We start from the raw sequence: 18,448 nt of genomic DNA on the forward strand, positions 1-18,448 counted from the left end.
GAACGGGGTATAGTGGCCCTGCTCCTGGGCAGGGGCTGTTTGCTGGGACCGTGCTTCAGAGAAGAGAGAGTTAAATTTTCTCCATCAACTCAGTCCTTCCAGAGTTGGGAATCATTAGTCTGCTTGGGCTACTAGAACAAAATGCCCTAAATTGGGTGGCTTTAAAATCAAGGAAACTTATTTCTCACACTCTGTGATCAAGAAGACACTGGCAGATTTGGTGGTGAGAGGCCCAGCTTCCTCCTAGGAAGCACCTCTGGCTGTCATCTCAGGGAGAGGGACAAAGGACTTTCCTGGATCTAGTTTACAAAGATGCTAGTCTCATTTGTGGCTCCTCAGAAACCTAAGGACTTCCTAAGAATCAAGGATTGTTTCAGCATATGAATTTTGAGGTACCATAAATATTCAGGCCATCGCCCTGGGGAACACAGAGAGACTGTGGCAGATCTTAAAGGATCTAGGAGACAGTCCTATAGAATAGCACCAAGCAGAGGACAGTGGCCTTGGAATGTGACAAAACTGCTGACATTGCTGTGATAAAATACCTGACACAGTCAAGTTATAAGAAAAACAATTTTGCCTTATGGTCTCAGTGCAGGGGGCTCATTGGTTACCGTGGTGGGGGAAGAATGTGAGAAGTGAGAGAGAGAGGGGGGGGGATGGAGGGAGGGTTAGAGGGAAAAAGAGAAGAGTGAGAGATTCCATTATCCCAAGGTCTCATTTATTTCCTTCAATGACATATGCCAGCCATCAGGCTTCCTTCCATGAGGCTCTTCTCCTCAAGATTCCACCGCCGCCATTATCACTGCCACCATCACCATCGCCGGCCATCACCATCATCGCCACCGCCATCACCATCGCCGCCATCACCATCATCTCAGGCAAAGGTTGGGAAGTGATCATTCACAGCTTTCCCATAGTGCCACAGGCTGACAACCAAGCCTGTGACATGTGGCCATTGGGAGGCATTTGAGATCCCAACCATAACAGCCACTCACCAGCTGTGCAACTTGGGCAGGCTGCCTCCTCTGGAAAATGGAAATAATCAACAGTGCCACCTGTGAGTGATGTTATATTTAAATGAGGTACTTAGTGAACCAAGTCCCCAAAGAAGACACACACACACACACCGCAGGAGGGAATAAGGCTAAGTTTGAGGTTGTGTTGGGAAGTCTTGGAGTGAATAGGTCAATAGATCATGGGGCATGGGAGTGTAAGGGAAGCTGAATGGACCCCCCCACCCTGGGCTTGGGATTCTTTTCGCTTCCCTCACTGATGCCCCTCTCTGGTATTCCACAGAGAAACAGGCAGGCAGGCTGACTGTTAGAGGATGCAAAAGAAAGAACAGAGACCTCATGACTCCAGGGGCATGTTTCCCATCGGTTCTCCTCTTTGTCACCCTCTGCTGGGATGCCAGGCATAGATAACCCCCTTGGATGACTCTCTGAAGGTCCCTGAGCCCTAAACACACAGTAACTGGGAGCATCCTCACAGACCTGTTTCCCTGCTAATCGGCGAGTCCCTCCCACGCTGTTCCTAAGATGAGAAGGGCTCATGAGGGTGCTTCTCAGGGGACGTGGCTGTCTCATGAAGCAGCTACCCAGGTCACAGCTGGGGAACAGAAAAGGCCAGGTACTTGCCTCCTGCTCCCATAAGGACCCCCATCCTGTTTCTGGCTCAGCCCCTTTCTTTAAATAAAAGCAATGACATCATCCTCGTGCTCAGTGGCTGAGCCAAAAAGAGGTGATCTGAGATACTGTGAAAGAAAAACAAAAGGAGCTTGGGATGGAGAGGCCTTGGCCAGATGAAGGGCAAAATTCCCAGTCCCCTTTAGTGCTTTTTTATGTACCTCTGAAATGTGTGTGTGTGCGCGCGCGTGTGTGTGTGTGTGTGTGTGTGTGTGTGTGTGTGTGTGTGTGTGTGTGTTGGCGAGTTAGAGGGAAAACTGCTGAGTCACAAGATGTTATAAGGCTGCTGGGAAAGCAGAGGCTCGCACACAGCAAGGTAGAGTCCAACAGACCTACACAAGCTCCCTGGTTCCCTCATCTATAAAACGGGTAAGGGGCTGGGTAACAGAACTAGGCCTGGTGGTGAAGGCTTGGCTGCTTGAGAGGCTGAAGCAGGAGAGGATGCAAAAAGACTATTCAGTGTGACCCTGTCTCAAAACAAAAAGTTTCAAAAAACAAACAAACAAACAAACAAACAAACATTAAGAATATAGCGTAGGGGCTACCACACATGTGTGAGCCTGCACACACCCAATTAAGGGAGTAACAACAGTATCAGCCTTACAAGCACTTTGTATAAAGGACAGGGACATAATGGCTGCAAGTTTCTGGTTCATAGTAAGGCTCCAGTCAGAGGTGACCACTGGGAATGAGGGAAAAACAACAGTCACTCCGCTGCAGGGCTGGCACCCTGGGACCTGCTCCACAAGAGGCAGTGCACAGGGCAAAGAGCTGTCCCTATTATCACTCCCTGGTCCTCCACCCTTGGCCCACTTGCCCTCCCTTCCAGCCATGGTTCAGATCTTCAAGTCATAGGGTCATCTCTAAGGGATGCTTGGCTAGCAACGGGAGGAGGCCCTCCACATCCGTGTTCCCGTGCAACTCGCAGCCCTCCGCAGTAGGAGTCCTGGGCTCAGGTTCCTCTCAGCCACTGGGTGTGTTCCTATCAGAGTTCTGGGAAGAGTTTCTACTCTCCCCTCCAGACACAGCCCTAGATCCTTCTAGAGTCTTCTGTAGAAGCCCTAGGTTCTGTATTCCTTGTGTCTCTCTAGCACTCCCTTCAGGGCTTGGTGGGGTCTCTGGTGTCTTCTGCTCATTTGGGCACTTGCCACCATTCTGCTGCTCAGGGTCCCTTTTATCTCTTCCCTTAGTCCCTCTTTTCTTTCTATGTTTCCTCATCCTTGTCTCTGATGCATCTGATGACCCGTCTCACTTTGGTCTCTGGGCTTGCATCTTCTTCCCTGTCTCCCTGTCAGCTATCTGTCCCATCCCTTCCTCTCCTGTATATTAAATCCCAGTGGCCTCTCTCACCAGTCCACACTGTCTTGCTACATCCCACAGGAAATCCCCCCCCCTCTCTAAAAAGTTGAATCCCAAGCTTTGAACAAAAAAAGGCCAAAAGGACAAAGGACAGTCTTGCTATCCAAAGAGGGAAGGGCCTCTCCTCCACCCAGCTCTCTTCTTGCACCTCAATGTGGGGTGCAGTCCTGGCTCTCTGTGCTTCCTGAGCACGGGTGTGTGTGGGCTGAGGGCAGAAGGCCCATCTTGCCTGTCATCTGGAGAGACGTGTGTGCAAAATGTTAGTTCTATGGCTCTGATTCAGCTTCCAGGCGGCTGGCTGCAGAACACAATGATGGAAGGGGTTGACGGGGACCCAGAAGAAGGAGCGAGTGGGAACGGAGACAGAGTCCTGGGCTTTGGCAGAAGACCTCAGACTTCCAGGCCAGGGCTCGAGGTGGTCTCGTGAGGGTGTGGCTGGGGTCATAACAACACTGGTTGCGATGATATTAAGAGTCCTGGAAAGAAAGCGTGGCAGACAGGGGGCTTTTGGGTGTAATGAAGGATACGCAGAATGGGGCAGAGAAGGGGACCTGTGGAGAAGAGGGGGCAAATTGTGTGAGGAATGTGGGTGAAAAGAATGAGTCAGAAGAAGGCAGCCCAGAAAGTAGACATAAGTGAATGGTGAGAGGCCATTGGCTGACCTCTTGGGGCCCTCCCTCTGCTTGCTACTCATTTGTCTCCTTGCTGTGCTACTTCTTGTCAAGTCTCTCCTGTGACAGTCCCAGGCCACTCCCTCTCGGCTCTCCCTGTGTAGTCTGTGGTTGCTGTTTTGTTTGAGTGGTCTCAATTAGAGACCACTACTACATATATAGCCATTTATGTAGCCCAAGGAGGACCTGGGATTCCTGACGTCCCCGCCTCGGCCTCCCCAGTGCTGGTTTACAGGCGGCCTGTGTAGTTCTGAGTAGTATGCGGCCTTCTTGACTTAGGATATCCCACTTATAGATCCCCTTATCACCACGATCTGACTCCCACGAGTGACTTGGAGTTTGAGGATGGAATCTGAGACTTTTACCTGAGACATGGCTGGTAGACACTCCGTCCATTTGACTAGATAGAGGTCAGTGTGTGGTCAGCCACACTGATAGTTCAGACAGTCCGTAGAAGCCAAATTCACCACTGTTTCCCATGCCCACAATACTTTGTCTACACCCACAGGGGTCAGGAGGGGGCCACAATGACCTTTTGGTTTTGGGGACCCGAGGCCAGTTTTGAAATAAATGCCAATGATGCTGATGTAGGGACAGGGAACCTCACTGAGAGCCCTCCATGGGTTAGACTGTATAGAGAGAGGAGATGGGCCTCATTGTTGTCATAGAGATGGAAACTGAGCCCATGAGCCTGGATCTGCCAGGGAGAAGATGACTGGGAAGCCAGAACAAACAACTCAGAGCATGGATCCTTGGGAAAGTAATGGTGGAGGCACCCAAGGGTGGAAGGGTATGGAGCACTCCAGGAGGGGCACTGGTATGTGGGTACAACTTTGGCAGGGCCAGGCTCCCAGCTCCTCCCCCAAGGCCTGAGAGTTCACCAAGCACGTCCAGACCCACAAGGGCCTCAGATCCCGCTGCCTCCATTGACACCTTGAAAAGTCGCTAATTGGTTACACTTGTGGCCATGGGGGGGAGGGGTGGCCTATATTTAGTTCTTTTTTCTCTAGGGTGTAAATGCAAACATGAGGTGGGGCAAGAGCTGTTCCGGGTCCACTCCTGTTTCCCAAGCCTCGTTCTACAAGTAGCAGGAGGCCCTGGCAGCAGAGAGATGCTTAGAGACCCTCCCCACGTGTCTCTGTGTGGGTGCACTGGGCTGCTGTGTTCCTGAGGCGCCGGTGGGTGCGTGACGATGGCAGCTCCCACCCGGCAGAGCCGTGAACAGAAGGGGCGAGCTGCCGGCAGCTTTAAATAGCTTCTTGCTGTATCTCACTTGCGGAAGCCCCATCCCCCCCTTCCAGTCTGCTGCCCTAGGGAGGGGCCCTGTGAGCCCCAGAAATGAGGCCAAGACAGAGGGGCTCAGCCCCCACCTGAGAAACATCCTAGTCACGCACCTGCCCATGCCAAAGAGGCCGAGCTCACTTTTTATTTTTATTTTATTTTATTTTTTTGAACCCAGCTTTTCTCAAGAGGCAGGATCCAGGAGAATTCCCAAGACCTGGAGCTGGGCAGTGTGTGTTTCTGCCTGGGCATGTATTAGAGAGGAAGGCCTTCCTTTCAAGGGGACACAGGCTTCGCAAAGCTCAAGTAAGGCAGCCATTGCTACAGAGAGGGGTCCAGCCCTCCCCGGGTAAATCACTTGGTGGGCAGCTCCCATCCTTGCCTTCTGTGTTCTTACCTTTTGACACCCTTCCTCTCCTTTCCAATCTACAGACAAACCTCGCTTGCTGATCTCTCTTCTGCTTCCCACACACGCCTGGCTGGTTGTCATCTCAGGACCATTGTGTGTGCTATTTCTTCTATCTGAAATGCTCTTCTGTGGCTTCCCCAGCCTTGTAGACAAGACACCACACAGAGGGCTCCAAAGACCTTTGCCTTTCTGCATTCCTCTCTATTGAAAGACACATAAATAATGTTTTATGGCCTTTTGTATTGCTTATTAACATATTTTCTTCAACCCCAAAGTTCATTGTTTTCCTCTGATTTTAAAAGAAACAAACATCTTGGCAAGCCTCTGAATGTGGGGTGCTCTAGGCTCTATACTGAAGTCTTTAAAGGTGAATTTAAGATCAGCTAGATCAGTGAGGGTTTCCCACAAGAAACAAGGGCTCATCTGAGATCTCCACACAAGCTGAAGTTCATGAAGAGACATGCTCCATGCAGTTGTGCTAAGTCAGTGAGATGACCTGCGGGTGGGGGGGCGGGGCGTGAGGTGAGGAGATAGAAGTAGGCCTTGTCCACACTGTAGAGGGCCTTGGGGTTCACACTGTGGCACATTTCTTTTTCTGGGGAGGTCCTCAAATGATTTTTAATGATCTATTCGGCTTATATCTCTCTGGTTGCTTACGAAAATAAGGATGCTTACCCTGCTTGTCACAACCCTCTCCTGGCAAGCCACAGCAGACAGCACTAATCAATTACAGCAGAGGTTCTCCAAGTGTGGTCCTGAGACCCGAGGCATCATCACCACCTGGGGGATTTGTTAGAAATGTAAATGATCAGACCTCACACTAGAGTCCTCGAATGGGAAACTCTGGGGGCGGGAGCCAGCAAGCTGTGTTTAACAAGCCCTTCAGGTGATTCTGATGAGAGGTGAAATTTAAATGGCACTGAACTTTAGCACTCTTTTCTACACAGTCCCTCCATACGGCCTCCTAAGCAGGCACAACTAACTGAGCTAAGTGCACGAAGCCCTGGCCGAGGTGGGGGGCGGGCGTTGGGGTGTTGCGGGGGGGGGGGGGATGGGGAGTTCAGAGGGGACGGTTGCAGAAAGTATGAGAAGCTGAGGAGGCCCTGGCAAGGCAGTGAATGGGCCGGGAGCAGGATATGGAGGTGGCCTCCAGCTACAACTGAGTATTGCACAACCTCAAGCCATCTACTCCCTCTGAGCCTCAGTTTCCTCCTCTGGGCATTGAAGAAAGTGTCACCCACCGAGTGAGACTGCTTCTGCAGCTTCTGAGCCAGAGCCAAGCGGATGTCTGATTGACCCACCCCACCCCCACCTCTACCCCACCCCAACCCCTGCTCTCCTGGGGAAATCCCTATAAATCTGCCTTCTACTGCTGGGCCTGGAGGGAGGACTGAGCGGTGGCAGGGAGGCTGCCCAGAGCTTGTAAAAGGCAGCACATGACTCAGCCTTGGAAGGAGGCATCCATCACTCTGGGCAGCAGAAGGCAGTGAGGGAGAGACAGCGTGAGAGTGAGGGAAGAGGGAAGGCGAGCACCCAGCCTGCTCATGCCCAAGCCTTGGAGCCATTAAACTACAAGGAGAACCCTAAGCCCGGAGAGTGGGAAACCCCAAGATTCAGAGGAAATAGAAATGGAGGTCAGATTATACAAAAAGCATTCAGGTTGCAAAATACATGAGCCTGAACTTCTTACAAATCCTAGCTCTGAGGAATTTCCTCCCCAACCCCATTTACCTGCCTGCCTCTCTTCTCAAATGTCATTTTAAGAGAGAGGGCCTCCCCGGTGAGCCATCTGATCACTGCCACCTTTTCAGGGCCCTCTGGGCTTGCTGCCACTCTCCAGAGTCACTGTGCTGATCTGCTCACTGGCCAGTGAGCACCCCCTGCAACATGGTTCCTTCAGAACAGGGGGTCTCCCAGCTTGATGATGGCTGCCACCCTCCCACACCGGGAACAGTGCCTGGCACAGAGTGGGCACTCCACACAGCTGTCTCAATGTGCTGGGAGCGCCTGCAGATGACTTACCGCAATATGTCATCAAGTGCCTGGTATCTCTAATAGGGAATATGGTCACTTCCCATTGTGCGGATGGAACCGCCTCAAAGGACTGGCTCAGTGGGTACAGGGGACAGGAGTAAGCAGCAGGGAGCCCTGACTTAGGCCTCTTTTCTCTGACTCTAAAGCTGGAATAGTGGGGTACTGTCGTGTGTGTGTGTGTGTGTGTGTGTGTGTGTGTGTGTGTGTGTGTGTGTGTCCGTCCGTCTGTCTGTCTGAGACCTCCCAAGCTCCTGATAAGGAAACCTCAACACCAGGAGGGCCATTCTCAAGGTGGCCCGCCTTAGCTGAGGATTTCTTGGTGGGGGGAGGGGTCCCGCTTTCACAGCTGCTGTCCACCTTCTGGAATGTGTTACCCACAAGGGGTCTTCCCAGCTAAAAATAGAAAGGAGTTCAGAAAGAGCCGTGCAAAGTTAATAGATAGCAGGTCCCCAACGGTAATTAGAGGAAGTGAGAGATGCTGAGGGGTTGGGCCTTGAGACTGGAGGTCAGCATCATGCTGGGGACCACTATGGTCTCACTTTAATGGTTCCCAGGTCCCCCTGCCCCAAGCAAAAGCCACGGGCCAGGATTAGTGAAAGACACTTGCTCTTGCAGTCCCAGGTTAGTCACTGCCAGAATTCCTGCCTCCTCCTAGTTCCAGAGTCAGCTGGCCCGTTGTGGCTGGGTCCCTTAGCTTTGTGACTCACCTACCTGCCTAGCTGGATCAATTTGTGTAGGATAGATAGGTAGATAAATTATATATATATATATATATGTATATATATATATACACACACATATATATAATGTTTTATGCTTTATTATATTTTAAGTGTATATGTGTGTGCACACATGCGTGCACTTGCATGTATGTACATGCATGCATGGTGTACAAGTGGAGAACAGAGAACAACTTGTGGGAGCTGGTTCTCTCCACTATATGGTTCCCATGTTTGTCAGCAGAGGCCTTTACTCCCCACACCATCTCACTGGTCCTAGGATCTTATGTAGGCCAGGTTAGCCTCAAACTCACTGTGCACCTCTTCCAAATTTCAGCATTATGGATATGAGCTACCACACCTGGCTTTGTTCTGTGTTTGGTGTGTGTCTTATGCCACTTTGACCCACAAACTAGAATTATCTGAAAAGAGGGAAACTTAATTGAGAAAATGCCTCCATAGGATCCTGCTTTAAGGCATTTTCTTAATTAGTTATTGATGGGGGAGGGTGCAGCCCATTGTGAAAGGGGCCACCCCTGGGCTGGTGGTCCTGAGTTCCCTAAGAAAGCAGGCTGAGCAAGGCATGGGAAGCAAGCCAGTAGGCAGCACTCCTCCATGGCCTCTGCATCAGCTCCTGCCTCCGGCATCCTGGCCTGTGTGAGTTCCGGCCCTGACTCACTTTAATAATGAACAGGGCTGTGGAAGTGTAAGCCAAATAAACCCTTTCCTCCCAGCTGGCTTTTTGGTCATGGTGTTTCATGGCAGGGATAGCAGCCCTGACTTAAAACATTCTGCTATGTTCTTTGTTGCCCTCTTTTTATTTATTTTTATTTTAATTTTAATTAATGTAATGACTTTTTGTGGGGGTTTTTTGCAGGGGGATTGATTTTTTTGTGTGTGTGGTTTTGTTTGTTCAGGTGTGTATTGAGACAGACCGTATCTATGCAGCCTTAGCTGGGCTCAGGCTCCAAGCCGTCCTTGGCTTTAGCCTCCAAAGTTCTAGGATTCTAAGTATGAGCCACCATGTTAACCATAGCTTCATTCATTCTGTTTCTGCTTCCTCTTTTTCTTAAGAAATCCATACATGTATCAATGGTATCCCATATACACTGTTCATCTCCCCTCCAGCCCACCTCCCATTACCCCCAATATACCCCCTCCTAACATCGTATCTTTCTTTTTGGTAGCCCACTAAGTCTCATCAAGCACTGTCCATATGAGCCTAGGTATGGGGCCATCCCTAGGGTAGAGGAGAAAACCAACCAGTGGTCATACATTCAGAAAAGAATGACTCGGCTGCTTTGACTTTGTGTGGATGCCATGCAGATAACTATACCTGGTGTGGCGTTCATGAGCACAATAACCAATCCATGCCCAGAACTCACAACCCTCCACCCCATACTCCCAGCTCTTACACTCTTTTGTTGTTTGTTTGTTTTTGTTTTGTTTTGTTTTTCAAGACAGAGTTTCTCTGTGTAGCCTTGGCTGCCCTGGACTCACTTTGTAGACCAGGTTGGCCTCGAACTTACAGATATCCAACTGCCTCTGCCTCCCAAGTGCTGGGATTAAATGCCTGTGCCACCACGCCTAGCACTCTTACATTCTTTCAGTCACCTTTCTATGGTCTTCTGAATTGGTCCCTGAGCCACAGGGTGTGGATCAGGCTGGGGAATGGCTGGGTGGCAGGTCGGTGAAGATGTCCTGTTTGGGGCTGAGGACTTAGGCTTGTCCCAGCACTTTGTGACATGGCTTTGCATTCACTGGCTGCTGCCCATTGCACAGACAAGCTTCTTCGGCTAAGGCTGAGAACAGCCCAGGGCCCCAGTCAGATGTGGTTCCCACCCTGGGTCATCAGCTTCCTCTGAACTTTTCTGGGGTGGTGGCAGGGAGCAAAGCCCTCTTCCTTCCTAATGGTTCATATTCCTTCCATTTATTCATGATGGAAAACACAAAACGTAATCAGCAGCTCTCTTTCTCATAAGATCCAGACGAAGGAACTGCAGGCTGGGGCCTCTTGTGTCTAGTAAATCTAAGACATGAGATGGGCCCCATGCCCCTCCCCACCGGGGACCTGCAGCCCCGTTCACCCTGTGACCTCCCTCCCACTAACACCCCACAGAGGCTGTGGGATCATCCCTCACAGTGTCCTCCAGCCATGGCAGTCTCGTCTCTCCCCTTCCCTCATCCTTTTCCCCTGATGCCCACCTGCATCCCTGGTTCTCCCATCCACTTAGCCAATTTCCTCCTCCACCTCCTCTTCTTCCCTCTCAAGACTTCTTCCCTTCTCATTTTGCAGAACCCTCACACCTCAGAATCACCCTCAGAACATCTAACTCTCTCATCCCTGTCTCTGAAAAACAAAAAACAAAAAACCCACCAAGTTGTCCATGGCGTTCTCAGAAACAGTCTATGCTGCCTTACCCCTGCCAAGTCTACCTGAATACCTGAAACCTCCCAGTTCCAAGCCACCAGCAATGAAGAGAGGCAGGGACTTGCAAGTCCCTTGACCACTGGGGACAAGACACAGTCCTTTTGGTCAACGCTAAGATGCCAGGCTAAGACTGAAGCTCATAGCAGACCTCTCTCACTATCTCAGGCCTACCCTGGGAAGAGCAGTTGTCCTCTTCATACCCCTAGGCTCCCCAGATGAGGGTCTTCTGGCCACCCAGGAATAAATGGCCATTGGAAGAAGCTGACTTGAGTCTTTCTCCACCAGCAGCAGGCTGGGGCATCTGAAGGCTTGACCTCTCCCCAGGGCCTTTCTAGTCTCTGATGTTGCAGCTTTCTTGTTGAGAACAAAGGTCCCAAGGCTCAGACACTCCTGTGAGCGCACAGGTGCCCCTTCCCATGCCATGGCACAGATGCATTACAGCAGGGCTTCCCAAACTTGGTCACCAGAGTTACCTGGGATGCTTGAAGGGGGGGGGCGGTGCAAGGCTCCACCCTTGGGAGTTTGTGGTTTCCAAAGGAGCTGAGGGGCTGTTGCATTCCAAGCCCAACCCAGCTACTGCTGCCTGCCACACTGCTGTTGTTCAGCTGACCAAGAGCCAGACTCTGAGAAGCGCTGCCCTAGAGACACTCACTTGTGCACAGACAGGAGGGAACACACCCTGCCAAGCTTTTGCAAGAGACAGTGAGGCAACTAGGCGGGGAATGGAAGTTCTGAATTGAGGTTGCGGATTCCTCAGGCTAAGGACAATCTCTGGGCACCCTTCTGTCCTCTGTTTCTAAGCCTAAATTCTCAGTCACCCTTCTCCCTGTGGCCTCTGACCCCAGCCAGACCCTGCAGCCTCCAGGTGGCCTCCTGACTCCTCTGCACACAGGAATTAATTTACTACTGTCACCCTATGAGTGAGCGGCAGGCAGGTGAGAGAAGAAGACTACAGAGCAGGCTCAGCTTCCAGCTATCGGGGAATCAGGGAGCACCTTGAGGAAGTACCTCCCCCACAAGAATGTAGCCAATTATTCCCCCCTGTTCTGGTTGATAATCATTCATGCCACAGGAAGTTCTAAACAAGCAATTAAATCATTACTGGGGAAGGCTCAGCCAACCTGGACCACCATTAAGCTCACTGTGTATAGGTCTCAGGAGAGCTCACCTGAGAGGTAGGGATAGGAGAGGGAGAGGGTGTTGGCCCACCCACACAGCATCACCAGCAGCCTAGCCAGTTGGGCAGAGGCCGGCTCGGATCCACCATCCCTTCTCTGAGCTGCATGCCTGGCTATTGCTTCCGACCCACCAAGTAGCCCTTCTCAATCGCGTCCCACTTGATGGGTCAATGCTTTCACTCAACCGACAACCATTGGCTAAGCATCCACTGTGTGCCAGCAGCACTGCACAGTATTCCCTGAGGATACAAGGCAGGCAGGTTCCTGGCCTCAGTAGTTCACAGTCCAGTGGGAAGGGCAGATACTCAGGAGGTAAACAAAAAACTAATAAATAATTCCAGCTTTGACAGTGCTGCAGGAGGCGGTGGGATAACCAAGGGACTAGCTGTTTTGCATGGAGCACCTAGTGGGAGGAGCATGGAGGTACACTATCAGTCCCACCTTGGGGCCGGCCAGCAGTCTGTGGCCATCTCTCGGGCCTGCAGATCATGTTCAACGTGAACATCTGCAACTTGTGAGCTGCCTCCTTCCTACCCGCCGAGTCCCCAGCACACTATCTTTGGAAAGATAACGAGTATCTGTAACAGCTTACTGTTGTTTAGCACTTACTGTGTGCCAGGGATTACACTAAGCAATTTATGGTCAATGACGTCATTTCATCCACAGAACAATAATAACGTGATGAGCTAGGTGTTTCTTAATCCCCACTTTACAGAGAAGGAGAAATGGAGACTTGAAACAGTTGAGCCATTTAACCGAGTCTTGGTATCAGGGGACTGACTGCCTGAGTTCCAGAGAGATGCTGCCTTGTTTTGACGCCCAGGAGACCCACGACAGGCTTGTGTGGCCTTTTCAGCATTTATTGCAAAGCGATGAGGTGTGTGGCTTGGCTTCCCTGTGGAGGTGGAGCTCTTTTAGGACTGGACAGTCAGGGCTGGCGAGGCCAGTATAATAACAGTGAGAGGCCCTGTGTGTTTCAGGCATCCAAACTAAAGCCCCAGGAGGATGGACAATTTGCATGGCCAGCTGTAGAGCCCCACTTGAGTACTCAGATTCTAGGTCAGCCCCATCTGGTTCCCCAAGACCGAACAGAACCCACAGACCTCTCTATTTCACTGCTACACCCCAGGCCACTTCAGCCCCCAGAGGGCTCCTCCAGTGTCCCTATATGCCCTCCACCTCCTGCCCCTGTGGCCAGGCTGCGCTCCGCAGGGCCCTTGGGGTAGCCAGAGGCAGACAGGACCAGAGCCTGGGTCTGTGGTGACTAATCGCCTGGTGCTTGGGAGGCCATGGTGAATTATTCACACGGATTCTGTGAATTATTCAAGTTGTTATTATTTATTTTTCAGATGTGCCTGCGGCAGAGCCTCCAGGCCCATGTTCAAAGGATGACATAACTCCTGACTCCCAGTTGCCTCTGTCTGAGGAAGGAACCCAACCAGTCTCCAGCCTCCCCACCAGACCCCAGTGCGGGCCTAGACACAGAGTTGAGCAATGGGGCAGACTCGTGCAGGAGCCCTACCCTGGCAACAATTACTTACAGAGGCTTTGCTGTGCCCACCCCCAATTGGGCTTTCTAGACAGGCTCAAATGACATCACAAAGAACACCATCACACCCATTTTATAGATGAGGGAACTGATGCCAGGAGATGTCATATTTCTTGTCAGAAACTGGGATCAAGTCAAGAACTGTAGATCTTAATGCCTGTGTCACCACTGTCATATACGCCCATGGCTGTCACATTGGACGGTGTCTCGCCAAATCTCCCTGCTGCCCGGGACCACATCCCCACCTCCACCCTCAGCTTCGAACCATGCTGAGGGCAAGCCACGCCCCAGGGCTCTAACACTCTCAGAGGAGCTAGTTCCACATCTCTATGGCAACAGGATCCTGAAGAGCCAGTACTAAGTTTGCCAGGCCTCTAAGGAACAGAGGTGGCCTTTGCCAACAGAGGCCCCCAGGTGTCCCAGCCTCTGAGCAAGTGTGATACAGGGCTCCCTCAGGCACATCAGCTGCACACTTCTCCATCTCCCCAGCACACACGCAGAGACACGGTACCATTCTTCCTTCAGGATAGCCATCCCTGCCTCCTTCCCTCTGTCCTCTCCCAGCTTACTAGCCACCTAACTTCTATCTGTCAGAGAGCAACTTTTTCTGGGATGGGGCCTTCTCTCCCTTCCCCATGGTGCCATCTGAAGGAGAAGATGTCATCCCTGGGGAGGCCCTGAGGTCAAGGTGATTAGTGATCTGTGTTCCACAGACACACTCTGATCCTGGAAGAAAACTTGTCTTTCTGACAGTCCATTCATTCATTCACCATTCACTCACTCACTCATTCACTCATTCACTCATTCTCTGACTGACTCTTTAGCCGGATGCCTTCTCTGTGTCGGTCACTGTTGCATGGGCTAAAGGGATGCTGAGAGCAGCAGATTCCCTCTCACCAGGGACCCCTCTCTCCAGGGACCTGCATCTCCTGACAAGGGAAGCAAAACCACAGGCAAACTAGCTTAGAATATGATCTTTCCAGCCCTTGACTCTGGATGACTTTGAATTCTGTGTTCTAAGCCCTCAGAGTCCCCTCCCCCACCACCCCCCCTCTCTCCTGTGGCAGGAACTAAAGAACAGGAACAGCACAACCATTCCTGTCTCACAGCTGTGAGAGGCAGCTCTGTGCACATGCTCCACCTCAGGTAGACTTAGCAACTGCCCCACTCTCTGTGCTCGCTACAGAGGAGTCTGGGATGGTTCTACTAAAAAGCCTTGCAATAAAGGAGCCAATTCCTGAAAGTTGTCCTCTGACCACCACAGCGGCATCATGACACATGTGCACCCACACAGCCATACACACACAAATACCAGATACATGTGTACAAATATCATATTAAATTTAAATGTTTTACCTGAGTCTGTTTCCGTTGCTAAAGTGGAGCAGTGACAAGCATTTGCACAGTGCCTGTGCTAGCCTCACAAGCGGCTTTTTGAAATCTCTGCAGAGGTGGATCCTATGAGTCCCATTTGATGGACAAGGAAACAGAGACTCTGGCTACAGGGCTGGGAAGTAGCAGAGCTGGCCTTTGAACCCAACCCTGGGGCTGGAGGTGGGTGTGGGTGACCAGATCAACCTCTCTTCCGGGAAGCTGGAGTCTGCTGATTTCCGTTCCTGGACAATTGTAGTGGAGATGCTTTGGATGAGTCATACAGGGTCTGGGAAGTCCTGGTGTATATTACCCCAAAGCAGCCACTTCCGCATGCTCTCTATCTCAAAACACCTGGACTTGCTGAGAGGTAGTCAGGAGAGAGACAGATGGGGAGGAAGCACAGAGTCTGAAACATGGCCATAGAAACGGGGCATGGAAGTAGCCACACCGATGGCCCAGCCAATGACCTTGTACTCATGTGGCCTGGCCTGATTTCCATATTTCTTCTGATCCTTGAACTATGGAGGAGATCCTGCGAGGCTGTGAGATTATAAACCAGTCCTCAGCTCCATCCCCCAAACCCAGCAATGGGGCCTCCTGTTCAGCACCCAGGCTCTGGGCAACCCAAGCCTGCATCCTAGGGCTGTTAATCCATAGTCAGACCTCCTTGGATCAGCACATCGTCTACTGAACCTTTTATGAAATTGGGATACCTGCACCCTCCTCCTGAGCTTGTGTGACAGATACAAAGTGCTCCTCGGGAAAGGCCGCGTATGATGATGAGCTAACTCCTCCCTCCCTCCCAAGTTCCTCATGCTGGTTATGAAATGGCCCAGTAAGTCTTAAACTCCTCAGAATAGCAGGGTGTTAAACTGCCCTCAAACCACAGCTCCTTGTTCCCATGGGTCCTACTTGAGGCTCTGTAGGAAATCAGCCCTGGGGCTGGAGGAATGGCTCCAGGTTAAGAGCACTTGCTGCTCTTGCAGAGAGTGGGAGTTTTGGTGCCCAGGCCCCATGTGGAGCAGCTCCCAGGGATCTGATGCCCTCACCTGCTTACCATGGGCACCTACATAGATCTGCAAACACACACACACACACACACACACACACACACACGCACGCACGCACGCACGCACGCACGCACGCACACGCACAAGCACACACACACATACCAATTATTTTCTTTGTTTTGTTTTTTTGAGATAGGGTTTCTCTGTGTAGCCCTGGCTGTTCTGGCATGCACACTGTAGTCCAGGCTGGCTTTGAACTCACAGAGATCTGCCTGCCTCTGCTTCTTGTGTGCTGAGAATAAAGGTGTGCTCTTCTAAGCCTGGTTTTTGTTTTTGTTGTTTTTTTTTTAATAAAGAAAACTCTACAGATCTCCTGCAGCCTGAGGCTGTGGGGCCCTTTGTGGAGACTCTGAGCCTCAGAAAGCGCTACCTTTAGTCTTAGGGACTAATCATCAGAGACATAGCTGAGGACTGGGCTGTGGCTGGGAGACCCACAGGAGGCAACAATGTACCATTTGAGGGGAAACCTGAAGACCAGGCTCCACCTCCTTCCTCTTGGCCCTGCTTGGGAAAGGACTGGTGTTGGTTCTGTTTGCATATGGCAAGCACAATCAATGCTGTGTTTTGGGATGAAGGTATGGACCTGCTTAGCAGACAGGCTGGAACCAGAACCAAATCTTCAGAAGTCCAAGGTCAAGTTAGTGCCAAGCATGCCATGTCCCTTTCTAAGCCATCTACGGAGATGGTGCTTTTCTGCGCTCTGGTGGGCCCAGCGCCTCTGAGCGTTCTTCGTCTAAGTTCTCACCGTTGCTTCTGTCTGGGGCCTTCCTCACCTTTCCCGTGCCCTCATCCTGGCCTCTCTGATTAAGACCCAGGACTGAAGATGTGGCCCCACCTCCAACTCCAAACTAGAAACTGTCCTTCCCTCTGCCCGCAGGCCCCTGGGAGCCAGCCCCTAATTATATCTCAGCCTGGGAGTCTATTAGCCTGTGATTGAATCCCTGATGTCTCCTGTGCCCCCTGGGTGTCGGTTCTCAGCTTCCACGGGGGTTTGAGATGACATTGAGCTCTAATTTAAGACCCATCTACCTTGGCTCCCCAGTCCTCTCACCCCAAGCCCTCAGTAGGCTCCTCCAATGAGCTGGGTCCTGTACTGTGGGCTAGTCAAGGGCTCAGACCGTAAGAGTAGGTCCCTGGCCCATCAAAGAGAGAACACATGTCCATGCTAACCCATACCTACTGCTGCTCTGGGACTCTCATGGCATCTTCCCGTCCCTGTTTTGGCCCTGGGCTTCCTTCTGTCTTGGGAAGACAAGAGCCTGGAGTGAGGGTGCTGGGTGCTTTTCCTCTCTGCCTGGTCATCCACTGCCTGAGCCTTAAAAAAAATAGGGCATCTGCTTTGTCTAACCTGCTCCTAGCAGGAATGGTTGGCATTTCAGTAAATCCTGGGTTTTCCTCCATCAGTGGCTTCCGAATAGTGGGCATGGTGCCAGGAACTGTGCATGCCAGTGATGCAAGCACTTGCCTTCCCAGCTGCAGGGCAGCCACTGGGGCTAGGATAGAGGAACCACAGATTGCCTGGAGGGTGGGGTGGCCAGCGGTGGCCCATCGGGGGGACTCAGAAGAGGAACTTTTTCTAGTTTATAGGTGTGGAATGAGAAATCTTCCTAGTCTAGTTCCCAAGGTGTAAGGGATGAGGAAGACGATTCTATTTACTCAAGGATAAGGTGTCGGGGCTGGGATAAGGAAACTGCTCCAGCACAGGGAACAGCATAGCAAAAAGGCCGTGGAGGGAAGGGATGGAAAGCGTAGAGGCTGGAAGCTGCCTTAGGTCCCTGCTTGCTTATTTGCACTTCATGCAGAGGGCGCAGAAGAACCATGGGGAGTATTGGGACAGGAGCACGGTATGGTGCCATATGGAGGAAGGATTGGGGGCCAGAGGGGTGAAGGCGGGAGACCTTCACGCAGACTCCCAACCATCTGTCTTTCCTCCCCCACAAGTGGGAACAGCCCCTTATGTCCCCATTAGAAAGGGAAGTGCCATTCCTTTGATTCTCCTTTCCTCAGCTCCCACAGTTCCCCCACTCAAAGGCGCCCAGGCGGCGCGCACGAGTGTGCACTCAAAAAACACACCACAAGACCAGCAGTGGATCCTTTGTGGGGGGAAGGGCAGAGATGGCTTGGGGGTGATGACACAGCCATCCTGTGCCATCTGCCTTTCCAGAGCTGGAAGCAAAGAGGTCTGGAGGTTTTATGCCTGAGTGAAGCTCCTGTCAGTAGAGCCACTCCATGTCACTTGGCACATAAATACCTTGTGCCCTAAAGGGTTAATCTCTGCCAGAGCAACAGAGACTGGAGCTGAGGACACTGTCCAGCTCAGCGGCTCCATCAGCCTTGGAATCCACCCTCTCCTAGGCTTCTGGAACAGGATCCATCCTATCTACACAAGTCCCACATTTGGCCCCAGAAACACAGATCCCCACAGGGGTGGGTGGGGTGCCAAGCAGCTATCACCAGACTACAGCTCTACCTGTGGGGACCTCTTTTGTCATCTCTACAGCATCCTCCTTGCTCTTTCTTCTCCCATCATCCCGCTGCCATCCTGCCCCCTACACTGCAGCCACACCAATGTTCCTGTAAGAAAACTCCAGTCGCTACAGCCGGGCATGGTGGCTCATGACTTTAATCCCAGCACTCGAGAGGCAGAGGCAGGCAGATCTCTGAGTTCAAGGCCAGCCTGGTCTA

The 18,448-nt window shown here is 51.6% G+C and overlaps 1 long non-coding RNA gene across 2 annotated transcripts in view; it reads right to left on the reverse strand.

The window, feature by feature from the left end:
- Positions 1-748: 748 nt before the first annotated feature.
- Positions 749-18,448, reverse strand: part of LOC127204379 (uncharacterized) — a 52,665-nt gene continuing 34,965 nt past the window's right edge. The window contains exons 1-3 of one of the 2 annotated variants that reach the window (XR_007832459.1): positions 14,676-14,828; positions 6,084-6,188; positions 749-1,028 (exon numbers count right to left, since the gene is read on the reverse strand). This is a non-coding gene — a long non-coding RNA (uncharacterized LOC127204379). Of the gene's footprint in view, positions 1,029-6,083; positions 6,189-14,675; positions 14,829-18,448 lie in introns of those variants that run through there. The other variant, XR_007832458.1, reaches the window with a different exon arrangement.

This window comes from Acomys russatus, chromosome 20 (assembly GCF_903995435.1).
Source record: "Acomys russatus chromosome 20, mAcoRus1.1, whole genome shotgun sequence".
Taxonomy (NCBI): domain Eukaryota; kingdom Metazoa; phylum Chordata; class Mammalia; order Rodentia; family Muridae; genus Acomys; species Acomys russatus.